This window comes from Mastigoproctus giganteus, chromosome 14 (genome assembly GCF_048544385.1).
Source record: "Mastigoproctus giganteus isolate SK-2022 chromosome 14, ASM4854438v1, whole genome shotgun sequence".
In the NCBI taxonomy this organism is placed as follows: domain Eukaryota; kingdom Metazoa; phylum Arthropoda; class Arachnida; order Uropygi; family Thelyphonidae; genus Mastigoproctus; species Mastigoproctus giganteus.
In genome coordinates this window covers 14,654,569-14,676,331 of record NC_143588.1, presented here as the reverse complement: position 1 = coordinate 14,676,331, position 21,763 = coordinate 14,654,569, and the positions used below count along the sequence as shown (strand labels likewise).

Sequence of the window (21,763 nt, the reverse complement as noted above, 5' to 3'; positions counted from 1 at the left end):
TGCATCCAGACTGTCTAGTGTCCAGCAGTCAGGTGGCTGGAGGTGGTATCATGGTATGCGATATGCTCTGTTCTTTTGGGACTAGATCTGCTCATAACCTCAAAAGGTTGTGTTACCTCCAATGAATGTCGAACCAGCTTCACCCTGCAATACTTCATTTTCACCCTGATTTGCAATGGATACTGTCAAGAAGACAACGCAACTATCCATCGTGCAAAAATTATACCTGAATACTTCGAGGAACATTCGCATGATTTCCAATATCCACCCTGACTGCCTAATTCTCCAAGAATCCAATTAAGAATTTCTGGGTTATGCTGTAAAAGGCAGCCCATTTTCGCAGTTCTATAACGACTACAAATATCTTGATGGAAGAATGATCAAATCTGGAGCTAGCCTCCTTAGATACCTACTGGAATCCGTGCCACGAGATATATAACTGTAATTCTGGCAAAAACGGCCGCTATATATAATGAAAGTTTCTAATTTTCTGCTCAGTGAAGTGTCGAATTTCAGTTGAAAATAAAAATGCATAATTTTCGGACTGGACTCGTTAAGATCAACAGATGACAGTTTATGTTTGTAAATTGCATCTGTCCCACCTTGCACGTATGTGTGTGTGTCAGAAAGCCTTGCACTTCTCCTATAATTACTAAAACACAGGGTGAGAAGACGGAGTTTCGGGAAAGATGGCCCCGAAATCTTACGGCAACTATTTAGAAGCATTTAATTTTCATAATTTACTTGTAAAGTATGATATTAAATTTCAATTACCGTATATATCACTAGATGTATGATTATCTCGTTATACGAAGTAAGTATAATAAGCTAAAATTTATTCAGATCTTAAAAATCGAAAGGGGCGCGTGAAGCCATTTAATCGAAACAGTCTAATCCAAGTTGCTCGGCCAAATTGCCGCTAAACCTCTCGTTATTCGCAGACATACCTTTTCACTTAGGTCGCCCGCAACACGAAGCTTGAAGAAGACATTCTCTGGATGTCTGTCACACTAACTAGGAAAAATTATTCCACGCAGGATCAATGAAAGCCACACAGACGCTTCAAATGCACTTAATGAAACTTTATGGACCGCATCTCTGAAAACTGTCCGATAAACCTCACTTTGTACACATCTAAAAACCAAAACTGCCTCGCTGGGCACCAATGCTCAGTTGACATTTTTGTTTTTTATTGATTAAATGAATGAAGAGCAAGTTTTCGTCTCGGATTTTACAGAAGTCAATACGCGGGGGAAAAAGAAGTGTGGGCGGATATAGTAAATGGAATAGAGGATATTCTTTGAAATGGGAATGTCTGCAAAGTAGCGAAGTTGGAACCGACAAAATGACCCTTTTTTTTAAAAGCTCAGTATTTTTTTTTCCAGAAAAGGCTAAGCGAAACTTTGTTATTTTATTAAAAACTTTTAAGCCTTTAGTTTAGATCTGGTAAAAACTCCAAAAGTCCAACGAGCTCTTCGTAATTATTTATTTTTTATTATTTTATAAATAAATACGCATAACAAGAACTTCCCAGATACCATGTCTAAAAGATAATTAGCCATTTGTTTAAAAGATAAGACTGCCATAATAGCCTGTTTCAGGACCAACTGGTCCCTTATCAGATAGCAGATATAACAGGGAAAGCACGTTCCATGGTTAGCCTGTGTACTAAACTTAATTTTAAGGTTGTAATATACCTGAAGCTCTCTGTCAAAACAGTGCAATACCGGGGCAACTCTTTACAAAGGTAAGTTTATTCTGCTGTGAAAATTAAGACCATTATTCATGCACTTTAAATCCAACTACCCACAAACCAAATGAAAGGATAAGACAGTCCTTTCATTTGTTATACTTGTATGAGTTATAGATATTTACAAATGTAAATAAGTTCAATTTTTTCTGTTTAATATTCACTGAAATGTGCTTCTCCAAAACTGCTTCACCACTTCGTACACCCCTTCAAAATTCCGCACCTCTCAACCCCTGAGTGTCAGATTTTAAAGAATGTACGTATTATTTCGCAAATCATCGGACATTCCTCACGGGTTCAAACTTGGAAAATTAATAGAGGAATAGCCAATACAGAACTGCTGCGTCAAAAAAGAACACCACATGGATTAGTCCATTCTTATGAGAAGAGGAGGGGCGAATATAGCTGTCTTCAGAAAGATCTGGACGCCCTCGTGGGTAGCCACAGTTGGTAGGATCGCAGTCCTCCCCACGCCGGTTGGAAAAGAGCTGAGTTCGAGTCCCGTTAATGACGTGAGGAATTTTTATGGGCCTTTTTACAATGTGCTAGAGTTAGTGCATCTCAGATGAGGCACAGCGTGTTTTTTTCTCCCGCAAACTCGGGTTTTTCATCCAGCAAACAGAAAGCCGACCTCAGAACCCACTCAACTTGCATCAATATACACGGAGCAATATGGCTTTAGTCGTTGGTGCTCCTAAAACCCAACCCAATCCAATCCAACCCGACAACAAATATTTGGACAGATCTGAATTCTAAATACAATATTTTCAAAACATTAGAAAAAGATTACGTTAAGAAAATATTTACTCGGAAAGGTGTAAGTCTACTTACACCTTTCCAAGTGGCCAGTCTTATAATGATGGAAATAGAAATATTTTATGCCAATTCATGGTAATTAATAGCTCATATTTTGTTCACACCTTCCTTTAATATGCTCGTATCACTACAGAGATGTTTTTTTGTGCTTTATAGACGTGGGAGTTGCAGATGACCCCAAAAAAAGTGACTCTAGTTGATGCCCAATGATCTTAGATCCAATACAAACCTTGCGAAGCAGGCTCACATCATGATACTCCCTTCTTGCCGTTGAGAAGACGCAGGGTTCGAACCCCGTCAATTACGTGGGACATGAGGAACTTTTATGGGTTTTTTGTGTTTTTTACTATGTGGCTGAGTTATTGGTCTCATGCTAGGACAGCAAGGTCTCTCTCTGTCTCCAGGAAACGCGAATCTTTCGTCCAGCAACACTTACAAGACAGATAAAAGGACATACATTTTAGGCGTCAGCAACTTCGGCCATACTGCACTGTGTGTAATAGCTGTAAATTGCGTGAAAATCAATTTTCTGGATGAAAAACCCAGCTATCATCGCCTTAGACAGACTAACTGAGCCACGTAGCAAAAAAAGCCCATAAAAATTCCTTGCGTCATTGACGGAATTCGAACTCAGGTCTCTTCTACCCGGTGTGGGGAGTATACTACAGACAATCCAACAACAAAATAAAACATCTTCAATTTAAAAAATGTCGCCGCAGAATCGGATGGAAAATCGATATTAGGTTCAATGAAGAAGGGAACTTGTGGCTGAGTGTTACTTACACTGTGTCGTCACTTTATTAGGTACACTGACCCATTTCATGAAATGCAGCGTTCCTTCAGTTTTCTGACCCTGGACATGAATTTCTGTAGATTTAAATTTTTAGGAGCTGTGTAAATGAAAACGGATTTGCTCTCGCGAAAGATATTTTTTAATCGAGATGTGGAAGAACTAGGGGCGTTTTATGTCCATACCGTGTGTCAGTGTTAGTGGGTCGAGGATATAAAACCACTCTCGGAGTACAACAGACCCAATTACAGAAGTAACTTAGTTGTATCTGTCCCCTCAACGATCTTCAAAACGACTGTTTTTCTTAGAGATTTTGATCCTTTCTCTTACAGTTCCCACAGTAGCCTTACAATATCAAATCAATAATGTCTGCCTGAATTCAAAATACTAAAATTTTTGCGGTTGCGTCTAAGCCCAGTTAACACGACTGAAAACAGAACAAGCAAGGCCACAATCAGAATTCTTTCGGGACCAATTTATGGCCTCTACTGCACCTAAAAATATCCATACAACCAAAACTTGAAGGCGTCTTCACTTTTCGGCTACCATTTTCGTTCTAATAACAGTTTATGGATTTTTTAAAAATTATTTTGTATTTATTCTTCTATTTGAATGCCTGTGGCACGTTACAAAACTGTGGACAAAATAATAGAAACACCTGTAATAAGGATTACAGGTATGCACGAATGTGGTGTTAACCACTCTTTGCTTTTAAAACGGTTTGAATTCGACGTGAAATAGATTCAAATAAATCTTGAACTGTCTTAAGAGGAATATTGGACCATTCTTCATGGAGGAACGTTTAAGCTCCTTGAGTGATGAAGGTGTTTCTCACTCTCCTGTCCAAATATGCCCACAGTGGATCAATTTGCTGATTGTGCAGGTCATGGAAGATGCTCAGACTCGGTTTTATGCTTCTCAAACCAAGATTGGACACATATGGCCGTTCATGTGTGTGTGTTGGAGCATTATTATCTTGAAAAAGGCATCGTTTGTGGAAACTGATAACTCAAAAGATCGAGGTAATTTGCCCGGTCAGGGTGATGATAGGACCTAAAGAATACAAGACATTGCTGCCTAAACCATTGTTGACGAATGGCTGTTCCTTAAACTTTTCCTTCTACTTCCAAAGTGGCTTATGGGGATGTTCTCACTCTGCTCACCTAGGGCAATTCCAGTGCCTCTCGTGACACTACTGCCAATTTAGTATTTTGTCAGATCTCTATCAATAGTCCACGATAAATAAATTATCCAAATCCCCCTAAAAACTAAGATGATGTTGGTTAAGGGTTCGCTTAATATTTAACAGCCACCTGTTGTAGAACTCCAAAGGAAATCATTGTCATGGTTTCTTCTCTAAAATTTCTTGGTTTGATCATTAATAGTAAGCTATATTCACTAAACACTTGGAACATCTTTAAGAGAAAATCAAAAAATTTAATTTACTTTCTCAATTCTGTGACGCTCCAAAGAGACTTGGTCTTAATTCTCGCTCCTTGTGGTTGTATTATAAAGCTGTATTTTTTCCAATTTGTTCCTATGATGCGGCCGCATGGTTCTGGAATATTAAGAAGGTTTCAGTTCAGACTAAACTTCATGGCATTCAACATCAAATGCTTTTTGGCAATGTGCAGGGCCTGCAGGACTATGTCTACGCTTGCCCTGCAGATCCTTAACGGCTGTCTGCCCCTCCATCTCTTCCTTTTATACCGAGGTTTGTGTCTGTACATGGTGTCCCTGTGACCTTCCTGGATATTACTCTCAATGTCATTTCTCATTCCAAGGCGAAGAAAAACAGGCTGTTGGAATCTTTTGATGCAGCGTTGGTCCGCTACCTCTAAGGAACTTATTACTTTTAAGTATATCCCTAACGTCACCTTCAAATGTTAGAGTCCGCTCAGAAATGATTCTACGGTCTACCCTCTCCACTTTTTTGGTCATGGCTCACTTAATGCCAAATTTGCAGCCATTACAAAAACTAAATTTCATATGAGGCGTTTCCATTATTTTGTCTACCCTGTGATTTACTTAAATTGCTCTAAACACTAAGCGCATGCGCAAGGACATTAGGGTTGTTGGTCACATCTACATCAAGTCAGGTAAGACCACTACGATCTATATTTTTCCCTTTTTTTTTTTTTTGTTGAGCGCTCTAGGGGTTAAAAGCGACCAAAATTTATAATAGAACGTCGGTTAATTAATTATGAAGCAAAATGACTCAACGACAAATCCACCAGTGGGTGAATAAACAGACCCTAACAAACGCGTTGTGAAAATACCGTATTGTACTCCAGCACTGTTCTTTCTTCGATTTTTTACTTCATTTTATATTCACTTGGCATGAAATCTTCTGCAAGGAAGTTTGTAGAGCACACACGGAGAATATTCTTCGCAAATATTTGCATTACCGGGGAATTTTCAAATGTCTTTCCGAAGAACAAAAAAAGAGCAAACAGTTTCTTCATTAAAGTACCGAAGGTAAGTTTAGCTGCAGAGCACTGTTGATGCTACAGAATCACGGTATCTCCCCACGAACAAATTTTGCCACAAAAAAACATCCTCAAGAGAAGTTACATCGAGGGGTGGTTAGTTTTCCACCAATCGAGAGATAACAATCCCCAAAATGATCTGAATGATGGCCCTCGTTGGAAATAACCAGTATCACGCTTTCCTTTATAAAGAAGTGCTATTTATTTCGGTGCAGAAAGGAGGCAACTCATTACATTTCGTGAATTATCACATGTACTTCAACAGTGCTTTCGTACTGCTACAATTCGACGCAATTTCGTGCAAATATTTTAGCAATCACAATGTCGATACTGGCAGAGCTAGCACGTGCCATAGGAAACGCTGTAATTTAAATAAATAATACGACAGCAGTAAAATGAAAACGAGATTTATTTTCTTTCCCAACTGTGGTACATTGTCAGCAAGTATTCATCGTAAACATTTAACAACTTCTCTCTCTCTCTCTCTCTCTCTCTCTCTCTCTTTTATGCCCTGGTCGTAAAAGTATTTCGGTTGCTGCCTGCACGCGCTCTTGAGGAACAAGAGCGGTCGTCTGTCTGAAGCCGACTTCCTGAAAGATTAATTTGAATTCTAAGTTCCTAAAAACGTGGAAGTTAACGTTCAGGTGGACGATGGTCGGCCATCTCCCAGCGGACGGTTCTATAAGAATGCTCCGAAGTGAGGTTGTCTGAAGAAGATTTTCGTATTGAATCGAACGTGACTGGAATAAGAAATAACAGAGCAACGTATAACACGATAACAGCATCGGCATGATCTTTCTATCCATTTCGAAACCTCACAATTTTTCGGCAGTTTATGATGACAAAGGCTTCTGCATTCTGCAGCTCTTCTAACACACACCGCTGTAAACAAAACACGCAGTAAACAAAGAAATGTGTGAATATTCATAAAGTTGCAGGTTTAGACGAATAGGAAAGGGCAGCCGATCTGTAATGACAGTTCCCGAACGATTTGTAAGGAGTTTGATATTCGATAGATAAATTATATATATTTATATGCAAATTTGCCCACGAAAATAGAGACTTGGGCTGATTTTGAACAGGAAGATGTAATTTTAAAAGTATGCATATCATGTCTAATGCAGGCCAGTTCGACCTTTTGCCTCAAGTAAAGAAAAGAAAGGTAGTATCAGTAGTTAATGGTAGGAGTTCAGTCAGTAAAAGAAAGATGGGGAAAAAGTGAAGTTAAATCAAATGGAAAAGGAAAAATAGCAATAGGCAATCTCGAAGGCCAGAATTTGTGATTCCATTGGGCTGACTGTGGTCTTTGCGTGTTATGGTTCCAGGTATAAGCGAAAGGCGATTATGGCTATAAAGCATTTTTATAATAGCAAGCCTTCGTTGGAGAAATATTGTTTAAGAGACAGGTTTATTATTAAAGCTACTTATGATTAATCGAAGTTGTATCGAAGGATTTTAAAATATAATCCCACAGAGTGCTATGCCCCATCCCTGGTCAAGTTGCAGTCAAAATAATACTGTTTTGCTGTACGTTGTTTCTGTTCATCTTTGATCCAAAACAACTTAGGCTATATGTGACTTATATTCTGTTTAGACGGAGATCCAGGAACTAGTTCAGTCAGGAGGAGTTCAAAGTGGTTCACAATATGAAGAAAAACCCTTAGGGTTGGCTACAATCAGACTTGAAATTTACCAGGCATTGTAAACAGGCGGATAAGAAGAAACATGGCGTTCTGTATATGATTAACATGGTTTTGCAAATAGAGAGAAGGACACATCGTCTTGTACCGGTGGATCAGTGTCATTTTGGTAAGACGGTGGTGAGACGCATTTGGAATATTGTTTTCAGGTCTGGAGACCACTCCTAAATAAAACGAGTCTTCTGAAGAGAGTTCAAACAAAGGCGACCAGATTGGTGAGGGATTCTAATCGATGTCCTTATGAAGAACGGCTTGAAAATTGTAGTCTGCAGAGCTTGACAAGTAGACATCTCGGGAGGGGGAATTTCGAGTTATATTAGGCTCTGAAGGAGATTGTTAAATAATACGACTGAGGAGAGATAACAACCGATGGACACTTATATGAAACTGTTTATTTTTGTCCATCGTTGCTCCTTTAAGCCCTGGGAGGGTGGCTTTCTTCTCCCAGGTTTCCAGCCCCGCCGCGTGGAGGCAGTAGCGGCGCCACCAGTGACCAAGCGATAAAGTCAGGTTATTTGTTAGTGCGTTAGTAAGGTAGTCCTATGGACAAGAAGAAAGGTGTCTTTCCTTTCTGTTAAGCACGCTAACTTCTTTACTTTAGAAGAGCAAAATTAAATAACTCTGGAAAAAATGAAGAATAACACCATAATTATCAACCGCTTTCTAAGAAAATCGCTTGTAAATCACTTAGAAATCGCTCGCTTGGCACTCGAAGGTTTTAAAAATTCTATAAATTGTTTACAGGACAGCAAGAATTTTATATTCTAACGGGGTGGTGTCCAACTCGTAAACAGCGTTCTGCGGCTCTTTGCGATGCTATTTAAATTCTAGCACTTTGTATAGAAAATCGATATTTGTTAGTATACCCTCAATCGATTAGTACAGATATTACCTATATATTAGTACAAATATTAGCACCTTAACTGTCCTCCGACTACAAGTATTATGAATATTATTACGAATTATACTTAATTTTGTTAAATATTAGGGACAGCGTGGCCCCTTTTGTTGTTCTTCGCCGACCAGAAAATGTAGAACAATTGAATATTTTAAGAGGACTAAAAATACGCATCGAAAACAGAGCTTTTTCAACGAGAGAGAACCCGAGTTCCCCAGGCGAAGTCAGTCGCCAGTGCCAAGAACAAGCTTTATAGGTCATTGGGTTAGATGTTACTCACCCTTGCGCTAACAAATCGGAAGGAGGATGCTCGGTCCGCTTTCTGTTGTAGGGTGTACAACGACGTGTTTCTGAGGCTTATTACAATTCGAAGCAGTCGATTCCAGAAATGGTGCCCTGTAATAGATTTTATTAACGCAATAATCTCAAACTACGAGCTTTATACACTTGAGCATTTTGAAGAATGATTTTTAACATTTTTCAAAAAGAAAATTACTGCAAAATGTGTAAATAATAATTAAATAAAACAACCCAGTTTTGTGAATGTTCAAAACCCTGAATAACTGAAGGGGAAAAATCTACTCTTTCATCTAAGGCTAAAGTTTGTGTGGTTCATTCGCTACAATTTATCACTCTGGGTGTGTTATTAGTAATTCAGTCGACAAGATTCGATAAATCACTCATCGAAGATGGGGATAAAGAGAGAAGAGTGAGTTGGACTGTATTGGGTTAATTTAGATTGGATTCTTTAGTCGCAGCTAAGGGTATATGTTTCTTATCGATCTTAAGTTTGCATTTCTTAATGCCGATATCAATAAAAATCATGTTAAGATGTTATTGGATGATTCATTCAAAGTGTACGTCATATTAGACACTTAAAAAAATTCCCCAACCTGGTCTAATGTAATAATACTGTGGCATATGATTGAATATAAATTTCTAGTCTAATATTGACGCGAAGAAAGCAGCAAAGAAACCCATCGATATTTCTTTTATACACGGTATTTCTACAAAAAAGCATCACCAGGGTCTGTCTGACTTAATTTTAGGTTAGGCTATTCATCTTTTGCAGTTCTCTTTTTTTTTAAATTTGGGCTGAAATTTTTGAATTTATTGTAAAAATTGAACCCGTTTAGATTTCAAGATTTCTAAGTTTAGATTTAGAAATGTGAAATCGAAATGATATTTACTGCAATTTTAAAAACAAATTCAAAAATTTCAGGCCCAAATACGATGAAAAGGTCCGATTGAAAAAGGCCTAAACCTAAAAATAAGACAAGACTCCTGTGCCTTTTTTTAATTCGTAACTTTTTTGTATTTATATTAACAAAACATACAACTTTTTTGGTACTTACGTATTGCTGAATTTTAATAAACCAATACTCTCAAATTTAGGTACTGAATTTTATTTTACAAACAGGTATTCTTCGGAGTATTTAATAGCACTACATTTGTTTGTAAAAGATTATGTTCAATTTTGAAAGTTGGCGTTTTAAAATTAGTGTCACGTGAATGACATCACTATATAAAGCTTTGGTTTTAACGTCTATACGATGTGTAGTTTGATTAACAGTTCCTGTCAATCAAACTACTTGTATCAACATTTGATAGGAAACTGAATACAAGCAGTCTCTTTGGAAAACAAAAATTTTAAATTCTAGATTACGAAATTTTGCTTTTTCATCACCCTTCTTCAAAAAAAAACCAAACGTATTTAAAGAGCAAAACTCAACAACAGGGACTGGCTTGTTTTTGGAAATATGCCTGGCCATCCTGCTCACAACACCGAAGATCTGAATGACATGATGCAAGTCATTTTCGTGCCGACAAGCAGAAACTCTTTGTTCCAACCGACTGACCGAGAGGTAACAGCAAAAGAGTAGACATCATGAGAGAAAGCCATTCGGGCTGCGATGTGGATCACGGTAGTCACAAACTCGCCAGTCTCCAAAATTCAATTACGGATTGTGGAATTGGCAAACGAGATTTGGATATTCGAGTAATAAGTAGGGTGGCGGAGATGATGGAAGTGTATTATGCCCAGCTGACCTAATAAGGATCTGACTGAGTTGGAGCAACAAAGCGTAAGATCGCGGGAGAAAGGGGAATGCAGCCACCGCCGCAAGTAAAACAGCTCACGAGACCAAAGGACCGCTGTCGCCTTTAGTTTGTTTGAATAATAAATTTATTCTCAAAATGTCCGCTTGTGATCACATTTCTGTGTTTCCCAATAGAAAATTGTGAACAACTAATGTGACAGTAAAGGCTTCGCCCCCGGTTTATTCCTGTCTCGGTTACAAGCGTCCATATGAACTTTGGGTAGCAATAGATAGTTTTTAATCATCCTTAATTTTCCTGTTGATAAATCTGGATTGGTTATTAAAAAAAAAAAGAGGGAGACTTAATTAATATACTGAAAATTTACATATTATCAGTCCCTATTAGCAATGACAATACGGAAAGGGAACTTTTAATCATGAAAAATTTGTGGACTGATGAACAAAACAGATTATATTCAATAAAAGGGGAACTACAAATTACAATTAATTTAAATATTTTTTTTCTGATTTACAGACTTTGTTAGAATGCAATGAAATTTAATAGAAGCGGGGAAAACATTAATTTTCAATTAAAATATGTCGAAGTCTGTTAAAAAGTTAAATTTTAACATTTAAACATAACAGTTAATTTGTTAATTGCATTATTCAACAAATGGCAAAAGACACGAAAGCTTTCAAATGTAAACTTACACGCCCCCTGCGAAATATAAGAAAGAAAAATTCCAAATTTAAATCTTTTATTAAGTGTTCTTCAGTATTTAAGTTTTTGTGAGAAGATTTTGTAGGGATATGGTTCAAATACGTCTAGAAAAGTGTTCAAACGTGCTGTAAATTTATTTACAATTAGCAAGTATCAAAAGTCCGTATCTGGTACTTATATAGATTAGACAGATAGATCTACTGGACAGATTGACTAGAATGCTGGAAATTCTGTAAGTTATACTAACATTACCAGAAAAGCCAACTGATAACTTAAAAGCCTAACGAATTAAATTAAATCGAAATGGAAATAAATATTATTATTTAATAAGAGCAAGAATTCATTATTTGCCATCATCATATTTAAGGTCGAAATTAGGGTTAAATAAAATAAATATCGATGTCATTTTTACTCTTTCTTGAGATGACACGCACAAGCGGCCATAAATTTAAATCGAGAAAGATTGGTTGTAAAACAGATGGACAGAAATGTCTATTCAGCCAAAGAGCAAATGATTGTGGGAATAAATTTTCATCTAGTTGTGTGGAAGTGGCTAGTTTGAATAAATTTAAGGGTTTGGACAAATTATTGGCTGGAATGGGCGATTCCAAACTTGGCTCTTAACATTTCTAATTTACAGTCCACCCCAGTTCCCTAAACATACATTATACTACCAATATTTTAAGGATATAGGGAGGAAATATAAAACAGATAATGTATAGCAAACCAAATAGAAAATTTTGGTAAGAACAATTTGAATTTGTGAAAGCAATTGATGTGTTTAAGTTCATATTATAAATTTGGATACTCCAAAAATTATTACTGTGCTGGTAGGGTGACTTCAGGGCATTTAATATTAGTGAACATTGGTAAAAAGCGACAGATTTCTTTTTACTGGGTGAAATAGAAAACTACGATACCTATTTCGTGATATTTTAAAAATGACTTTTATGTCTTACGATGATGTGTACGTTTGTAGAATATTTTTCTGATATATTTTCAGTCCCGGATCAGAAAACAAACTGTTAAAATTTTGAACAGTTTCTTTCATGAGACATTAAAACCGCCAAACATACAGTGAGAGACAAAAAAAAAAAAAAAACTGCATCACATGTGAATTTTGCAAATAATGTGTTTTCGCTGCATTGTGGGTTGCAGAAATGTTCCAAATGCATTTCTGCAACCCACAATGGGATATATACATCTCTGAGAATACAATCAAATGAAAAGACTCCACCTGATATACCTAATTGCCATAAATATCTTCCCAAAGGGTAAAATGCGTAATTGATGGAAATATGAGAAATCATGCAAATGGCAATCATGACAAACAAACATTCATTTTATTGCATTTAGGTCTACAAACTGAAATGAAAAATTAACGTAATATGTACTATAAATCAGCAAAATAAGTCCTTAATATTTTGTTGTTCCTCCTCGAGCTGCAATTACAGCCTTGCAACGATCTGGCATGGAGTTAATCAACTTCTGGATATACGGTTGCCCAATTTCGTGGTACCACATCCTTACAATGCAGCGGAATCTTGCGTATTGGCTTCTTCTGAGCAATTTCAGACGACGTTATGTACCAGCAATTTTCAATACGGTTCAAATCTTCACTGTTGCCGGGCCAGTCCAATATTGTAATGCCAGCATTTCTGAGGTATGACTGCACCTTAAGGGAGAAAAACGAGGGAAAACATTGGTGTAAGTATGTTTTAAGCGTTGTTAGACAAGAAGAAAACTCATCATTAAATCTTATTAGCATAAAACTTTCCAATTTTGCTGTGTGACAAGATGTTGAGTCCTGTTGAAAAATGCGGTTTTGGACGTCTGAATGGTGATCCCTAATAACGGGTTTCAGGCACTCCTCCAAGATAGCACTGTAGGTTTCCGCAGTCACCGTTCCGTTAATAAACTTAATTCTCCCCACCCCTTTGCTTGTTATGCATCCCCAGACCATCTGACCGGCGGGCGGGGAGCTTTACAGTCGGTGTTATGCAGTCAAGATGACATGTCTCCGATTTTCGCCTCCTGACGTATCGCTTCCCTTCCGAGCCATGCAGGTCGAATTTCATTTCGTCCGAAAAGATGACGGTGCCCCATTGCTCTTTTGTCCATGAAACATGCGTTTTAGCCCAAGCAAGTCACTTCTTCCTCATTTGTTGGATCAATATGCCTATCGGCCCAAGAAGGCTTCTTTGGCCAATAGGTATGCAGACCACATTCCGTCTTTGGATAGTTCGTGCACTTGTTTCAACACCAGAGGCCATCTCAAAGTCCAGTTTTAGATCAGGAACACTAGCATGGCGATTACGAAGGCATAGTCCTTTCAAATATCGATTTGGGAAGGCGTAATCACTCTCTTACGGCCTGATCCAGATCTTCTCTTCACAACCCCGGTTTCACGCTTTAATTTCTGCACCCGGGATACTGTTGACTGGTGACAGCCTATTTTATCAGGGATAGTAAGTGTAGAAAGTCCTTCCTGAGACAGAGCAACAGCTACATTTTTTTCTTGGTGTCAACTGAACATATGGAGCCATGCTTACACCTCCGAAAAACAGGATACTAATGACCGCGTATACCCTTCCAACGCCGTATTTATAGAAATGGCTGATGCAATACTTTGCAATTACTGTCTGATGCAATATAGGCGTTATCTGACGCAATACCTTTGCTTTGCGATAAACAAAATGACTGTAATAAAACGATAACTTATGTTTCACTACAAACGTTACTTTTTTTAAGGTGATCCAATTTTTTTCTGCCATTGTACGTGGACATACGCTGATTAGAAGCATTACGCTAGCTCTTTTACATATAATAGAAAAATTTTACCTAAGCGCGTTTTATCTAGAATTTCTTTGGTATTAGTAGTAACAAATGATGCATCAACCAAACGAACAGCACATAACCTACCTGTCCTTTTAATAATTTCTCGAATACCTTCCTAAATTAATTGAAACTATTCACTTTCACACCACCAACATCAGTAAATCTCTGGCTAAAAGAAAAAGTTCGGGCATGTATCCTGTAGTCATCCTTTTTCAATTTATGTCAACTTATTGTGTTGTCAAAGAAAGAGAACGATACTATCCATCTCCTTAATAATTCCATGCTGTGATTTCTGTATAACTGCATTCCTCTCAGGATGATCCTGCATTACGTCTTTAGCCAATGATTCCATTATAATCCCTGGAACAAAAAGTCAAGCTTACGGGTAGGTAATTACTCATGTCACTCTTTGATCACGTTCCAGTGTGTAGCGACCATTTCCGGAGCTCAATGATGATTCTTACATTGACGGCTAATAGATTTTTGTTTACCTCTCCTGGTGCTTCGTTTAATATAATTCGACAGACTTCTTCAGCCACAGGGCTTAGATTGCGATAGACTGCCTCAACAATTTCGCTTCCACTGTCATCTCCGTTATTTAAAAATCATTTTTAGCTTCCAGTTATAATTTGGTATACTTCTGGTATCTTCAATCCTAAAAATGTTTTCATGCATGAATGAATGTAGATGCAAATTATTTATGTAGTTTCTCAGCAATCTGAACAGGTTTATCATTAGTTATGCTATTCATATCTGGGGGACCAATGTGGTTCACATCCCTGTCCTTTTAGTGTTAATATAAACAAAAAATAAGTTACTAATTTTCTTTGCGTTCTTAGCCAAAAATTTCTCTTAATCTCACTTAGATTTCCTGACCCCTTTTGTGATGGTGCAGACTAGTTTGTACTGAGCGTAGGTTTCTGTGTCCTTTGATAAGTTATACAGTAATCAACTCGTGCGTTTTTCTTCTCTGCTGCGAATTTAATCAGTTCAGGTCTTCTGACAACCATTTAGGTCTAAACCTTGAACAGTATCTCTTAGTTTGTATAAAAATCCTAGTACCTTCTAAGATTACTTTTCTGAAAATCTCCCATTTAGAATTTGTAGTTGGTGACATTATCTGTCGATCCCAATTTAAAGAATTTAAAACTCTCGCAGACCATTATGGTCAACTTTACGAAAGCAAACTCCATTTTCTTACCTTTGCCATGGAGTCAAGGGGAAGGGTTTTACACCACACCAAACAGCTTCACCATTAAACTGGCTACCCACATCAACCGAGTATATCACGTATCACATTAGATTCTTGAATAAGAAGCATCTCCTATATCTGATGATTTCAAACTTGATGACTCCAATATTTCAAATTCTTCAAATTGATGTACTATACTCTTATCTCTCGCTAACCCTAACAGAGCCCAAGCTTTGCTTTTCAGGCTGTTGCATATCGCAACAGAAGCAGTAAGGTTAGAAGCTTTGTATTTCCTTATCTGCGTAGCTTCCACAGTCAGAGATGACCTTCTTGCTGTTGTCATCATTATTCTGTATCTCAAGGGGAAGAAATATCTGGATGAATCAAACGTGTTTTGGCGAAACGTGTCGGCATTCTCTAAAGTAATCATGCGCCTTCAAGAACGGATTAATTCCTTAGCTGCTCTAGGGAAAACAAAGTGCGTGTGTTAACCAAACCAGTAGCGCTCTATTCACTAAATCAGGGGAAGGAAGGAAGAAGAGCTGTTGTTGTTTTTAGGATACGTTTGTTGTTTTGACCTCGAAGTCGATCACAATTGTGTTTATTAATTATAAAGAAATAAAAATTGAGAAGATTCATTTTCAAAAAATTCTTGTAATTTATTTCTAATTAGCTGGAACCATGTCTTTCTTTCTTTTAAACAAAATGCCCAATTAGCTTTTATTCTGAAAATCAAAATTACTGTCTTAGCTGATTATAACAGTGCCATCGCTTACTTTTCTCTCGCGCGAGATTATTCTTCCTTAATGCAACTCTGGTGCTTAATTGCTAAAATCATCCGGACAAATGTAGGGAACATTTCTTCAATTCACAATAATTTAGTAATGTGTAAGGTTAATGCAACACATTTTCTTAATTCTGTTTCTTTGATCGTTAAAAGGTCCTGGTGTTGGAGAGAGTGGAGGTAATCTTCAGCTAAGGATAGCCTGATTGAACTGGAGTGCCTGATTTTAGATGCCAACAAACGTAACCACATGCTCTTTGCACACGTATGGACACTAAAAATACAAATTGATTCTTAATGGACCATTACCCTGAGAGGGAGCACGTCATTTCTAGGAAAGAGACACTTCAATTGCATTCCAACTTCGTCAAACAGGACAATGACGACGATTCCTTTATATAATTCGAAATTTGCGAATGTGGATGAGAACCTGGAACCATAAAGCCCGAAACACACTGGCAAAAAAAAGGTGGACATAGGTCAATCACCTGTTTGCAAATGTTTCTGACTTTAATATCTACATTAAAGATATTTAACATCTTTAATATAATACCACAACGAGGTCGCCTGGCAGATCAATATCTGCAGAGTAAGGTTTATAATAAGTACCGATTGGTCTGCGTGGAGGGGGACCGCGTTAATCCTGTTAATTACGATCTAAGCTGTTCTGGGACAGCAGGAAAGAAACCTTTTAATATCACAATCCAAAATTAGCTGGTATTTATCACAACTCCATACTTCGAATTTAATGTTGTGCGCGCGGGCGCGAGTGGAACAAGTCGTATGTGTGTGTGTGTGTGTGTGCACGCGCTTGCGTGCGCGGGCTTTCGTTTAAAGTGAGTGACAATTCATTATGGTAAAGATAATTTAACGCAAAAACTCTTCAATAAATAAAACCATAAAGAATTCAAATTCTCTGGAAACGTTTGTGAGCATATATCCCAGTTACCTTGCCGAATCCTATCTCGAGACCATAAAGGGGAGAGGACTAAGAGCAAGAAATAGCAACCTACTCCTCTGCCCAAATATATTGAAAGATGGCAAATATTAAGTATTCTAGCTATTTTTAGGGTACTCACTCAACATTATTCATGTAAAATTGCGTAGATATCATAAATTTTAATTGGTAGAAGCAATACAAAATGCATTTTATAAAATTTAGAATTATCCTTACAGCGAATTTTTATAACATTTTAGAGCGTATATTGTACCAAATAAGAATATTATACTTCTCAGTATATTGCACAATGGATAATTAATACAAAAAACTACATTACTGTAAGAATACGACAAAAATCAAAGTGAAATGCATTTAAGTTATAAACTGGACATTGGTAGTTTATTAGGCCACCTTTAGCTGTAATAATGGCGTTTATTCTCCCCTGGATTGAATCCAAGGACTGTAATGCCATTTTTTTGTCATTTCTTCTTTACCTAATATTAATTTGTTTATAGACATGTTGATTAAAATTAAAAACAGCTAACAGGAATATGATAAATTACCTTTTTAGCTGTGTGGTATGATGCTAAGCCTTGCTGGAAAATCCATTCTGATGATGGGATATGGTTATTTGCAGTATGGAGAAGCTGACTGTTCAGGACTTCAATGTACTGTTTTGCATTCATTGTATTTGGAACAAAATGAAGCCTTCCTCTTCCTTTGTGTGACGAACAGCCTCCGTATCATTATTCAAATGGGATGTTTTTGGGTCGAAACAAGATATTGTAAAGTCATTGCTTTTGCGATGCGTCCGACTGCAGAGAAAAGCGATTTTCCTCACTGAAAATAACTTTTCTCCATTGATCAACAGACTAGTTTTTGTGGTGTTTCGCCCAACTTAGACGTTTTTTCATCATAGCTTTAGACAAAAGAGCCTTCTTCTTCTTATATCCCACTTATATCGGCGAACAGTCCTGCTGTTTGCATCAACTGAAGTGCACTATTTCCAACCACTTGAAAGTGCTGTAACAAAACGACCAGGTAGGAAAACGATCCTTATAACATAACCTTTTTGGAATTCTGTCCTCCTGAACAGAAGAAATCCTAGGCCGGCCACTTCTAGCCTTCCTTTTTATGGTTCCTTCTTCCCTAAATCGTTTTCAACAATCTGAAAATGGTAGCTTCCGAACACTGGCATTGGTTAGCTATTTTAGCACTGAGGGCATTAGTAATGCCCTCATTGTGCATCATTATAACAGCTTTACGCTTTCTTGGTGTTAATTCATATTTGAACAGGAATTACTGCAAACTTTTATCATTAATACTGACTTTCGCTGCCTAATAACCTGCTATTTATAGTTCAAAAGTAAGGGTGATGCAATAACGTGCAATATGCATGTCGATGGCGTAATAAAATATTGTGAAATTTTATTAATTTTGTATTTAGTACTGACAGTGCGAGTCCACCGGTCAACATTTTTTGTTTTGTCCCATATCCACGGGCACTTTCTCACAGGGGATTTAGGATCCACTGGTTTAGCACTACCTCCAGTGGACGCTGCAAAAGACAGGGACGCAGGCCCGACTCCACGTTCCGGGGGATAGGCACCATGAAGCAGTTGTCCTTACATATAGAACACTACAGTACACACACACACACAAACCTACATCTACATAACACGTGAGGCCCGTTTACAGAGGTTCTGTAAATCATTACAGATAGGTGGAGATGGATATCGGTCTGGGGCCAACATAGACAAGGAACACATACATGAATAGCAACGTGCAATACTTTTGGCCAGGAGTGTATCGTCTATTAGTGAATCACCAAGAACACCATTCCCTTGTCCTCAATCCCTGTTATGGTCTGAAGACAGGATTCGGCAAAAATTCTGAAACGTCACGAATCTACAACTTTTGTTGGTAATTGTAGTGTCGTCGTGAAGGCGCAAGGAAGTGCAAGAACTGACTAAACTTGTACAAATAAGCCGCGCGAAAAAGAATGTTTCTCTCTTCTTTCATAATTGTTAACGATTAATTTAGCAATTTTAACAGTATTCATACTTACGGTTAACGATCTCAAGAAGCATTACCGCAGGAGTGCCACAGGGGTGGAGGTACTTTCTGGAATTTTATTCACAGCCATCATCATACCCTTCATTAAGAACAGCCCGAACGCCATATGCTATGCCGATAATTTATCCCGAATCAATCCAGGAGACAAGGTGATAGCGAGATAGAGAGACAGCGCTAACATCATTGAAAATCTCCGACCTCGAAAAACTATCTTAAGTGTTTCAGGCTCTCCATTAACGCATATAAATCGGCCCACATTATCTTCTCACTGAAAAATAATCCAACACAGGCTGTAGCTACCTAGCTTCTTCTTCAATCTTCAAGAGGAGTGTTTCCATTTACAATGGGTTTCCTCAGCCTACAAGTTATTTTTTGGTAAGAATTTTTTTACACCATAAAGTGCGGTTCCGGGTGTCTTGGTCGGTTAAGCCTCGAGCTGTAATGCACTCCCGTACTCCATTCATCCATGTCCTCTTAGGTCTTCCTCTTCTTCTTACAGGAGGTATCCATTCCAGGACAGCCTTTGGATATCTGCTTTCTTGCATCCGTTTTACATGTCCATACCATGTTAAACACTTTTCTTTGATAGTGCCAATAATTCTTTTTCACTTCCGTTTTCTCTCATGTCTTCATTCTATTTTCTGTCTCTTGTAGAAGTTCTTGCTGAGCGTCTCCAAAAATCCATTTCTGTGGAGAGCAATTTGTTTTCCCCTCGTTTATTCAACGTCCAGGTTTCTGCTTCATACAATAGAAGACTTTGTACAAGCGTTTAAAATAAGTTTCTTTGTTTTACATAGGACATTTCTGCTCCATAGAACAGAATTTAACATGCCGATAGCATTTTTGCCGTCTGCAATTCTCTTATTGATCTCTTCTTGGGATGATCCATCACTTTGTAAAATTGATCCCAATATTTGAATTTATCGACTTGTTCGATTTTAAAACCTGTCATATTTAGAATGTGTCCTGATCCTGAAGACATTTCAGTTTTGCTAAAATTGATTTTTAGACCCCATCGTTTACATTCCTCAAACAATTGACGACATGCATACTTTGCATCTTCTAAGTCTTGTGCTATCACCACCTGATCATCTGCAAAAAGTAAATTGTGAATATAGGTGTTCTTATTAATCGGCAATCCCATTTTATTACATTTTTTTTACCAGGATCTTAGGCAGATGTCGATATAAATTTTGAAAAGTGTTGCTGACATGCAATAGCCTTGTAATAAACCTTTTGAAGTGTGGAATTCAGGTGACAAAGCTGATCTCACTTTAATTCTGCATCTATTATTCATGTAAATTGTCTTAATAACGTTAATCAGTTGTCCATCAATATTTGCCTTTCAGTGCTTCCCATAAGAGTTTTCTTGGAACACTGTCATATGCCTTTTCAAGGTCAATGAAAATCATAAAGATTTCTTTTCCTTTCGATTGGCATTTTTCAAGGACCTGTCGTACTGTTGAGATATGGCCTATACATGACTTCCCGGCTGAAAAACCACTTTGTTCTTTTAACACCTCGATTCGGGCTTCTAAATAGTTCCTGATTCATTTTCCAAGAATCTTTAATAGCGGGTTCAGGACACATTCCTCTGTGATTTGAACAGCTTTTCCGATCTCCCCTTCTTATAAATTGATGTAATAAATCCTATTGTCATTTCTTTCGGTATTTATTCTCCTCTCAGTATACCATTTAACAGTTTTTGTATCAGAACAGCCACTCCTCTTCCTCCATATTTCAGAAGTTCCTCCAAGTCCAGGTGATTTGCCATTCTTTCCTTTAGCAGGAGTTCCACTTCCCTAACAGAAACTTTTAAGCCCGAAATCCTCCACCGTCTTCAACCCTTCCCGATCTTATTTTAAAAGTCCTTCATAGTACTTCATCCAGTCTTTCAAAGGTATTAATTTCAAACCAGAGTTGTGTTTATTCTGTTTTCTCAAGTCTTTAAAGACCATCCACGATTCCGCTGATCGCTTTCAGTCCAATTTACTATTAATAGGCGCACATTTCCTTTCCCATTCTTAATTTTCGCTTCTACTACCAACCGATTGGCTATTTTCTTCTTTTCAACAAAAATGCCTTATCGGACTGTTGCTGTCTTCTATCTATTAGCCAAGAACAAACGCAGCTGATAGGCATCACGTGCTTCTCACCGCAAGCTCCCCAGCTAGCTCGTCATCATGTGTGGACTGATCCATTCGACAATTGGCGCTTTTCATCTGATTTCAACACCTCCAGCTGAAGCTTGAGATCTGTAGAAAATATAATCTCGAGATGGCTATCTGCATCTGTCACAGCACGCCATAGGACTTTTAAATCTTCCACTGCATGCAAATTCATTACAAGATACGTTATTTTGTTTTGCTTTTCTTACGTACTATTTTTCTACAGGTATCATTTTCTCTATGAAATATCCATTTCTTTGTAAACCCCTGGTAACTTTCGTTCAGGAGAATAAAGATTATATATTTATTCTTAGAGTATATCGTAGAACATTAATCCTTTGAGAACAGGAAAAACAAAGTAAAAAAAGAAATGTGTGGTATATCCTTCTTCACTTTGGCAGCACAATTTATTCTAAACTCCTCAAACATATCTCAATCTCAAAAATCAGAAAAAAGGTAATATGGCAGTCATTCAGTGTAGCCACGTGTTCTGGAGCTCCTGAATGTTGAGTTATATTAAAGTGTTTAAAGTATTTTCTTCCACTGGAAAAGTGTGCCAGCT

The 21,763-nt window shown here is 37.6% G+C and overlaps 1 protein-coding gene across 1 annotated transcript in view; it reads left to right on the top strand.

Moving 5' to 3' along the window:
- Sytbeta (Synaptotagmin beta) overlaps positions 1-21,763 on the top strand; it is a 184,429-nt gene that overhangs the window by 24,440 nt on the left and 138,226 nt on the right. The window lies entirely within an intron of this gene.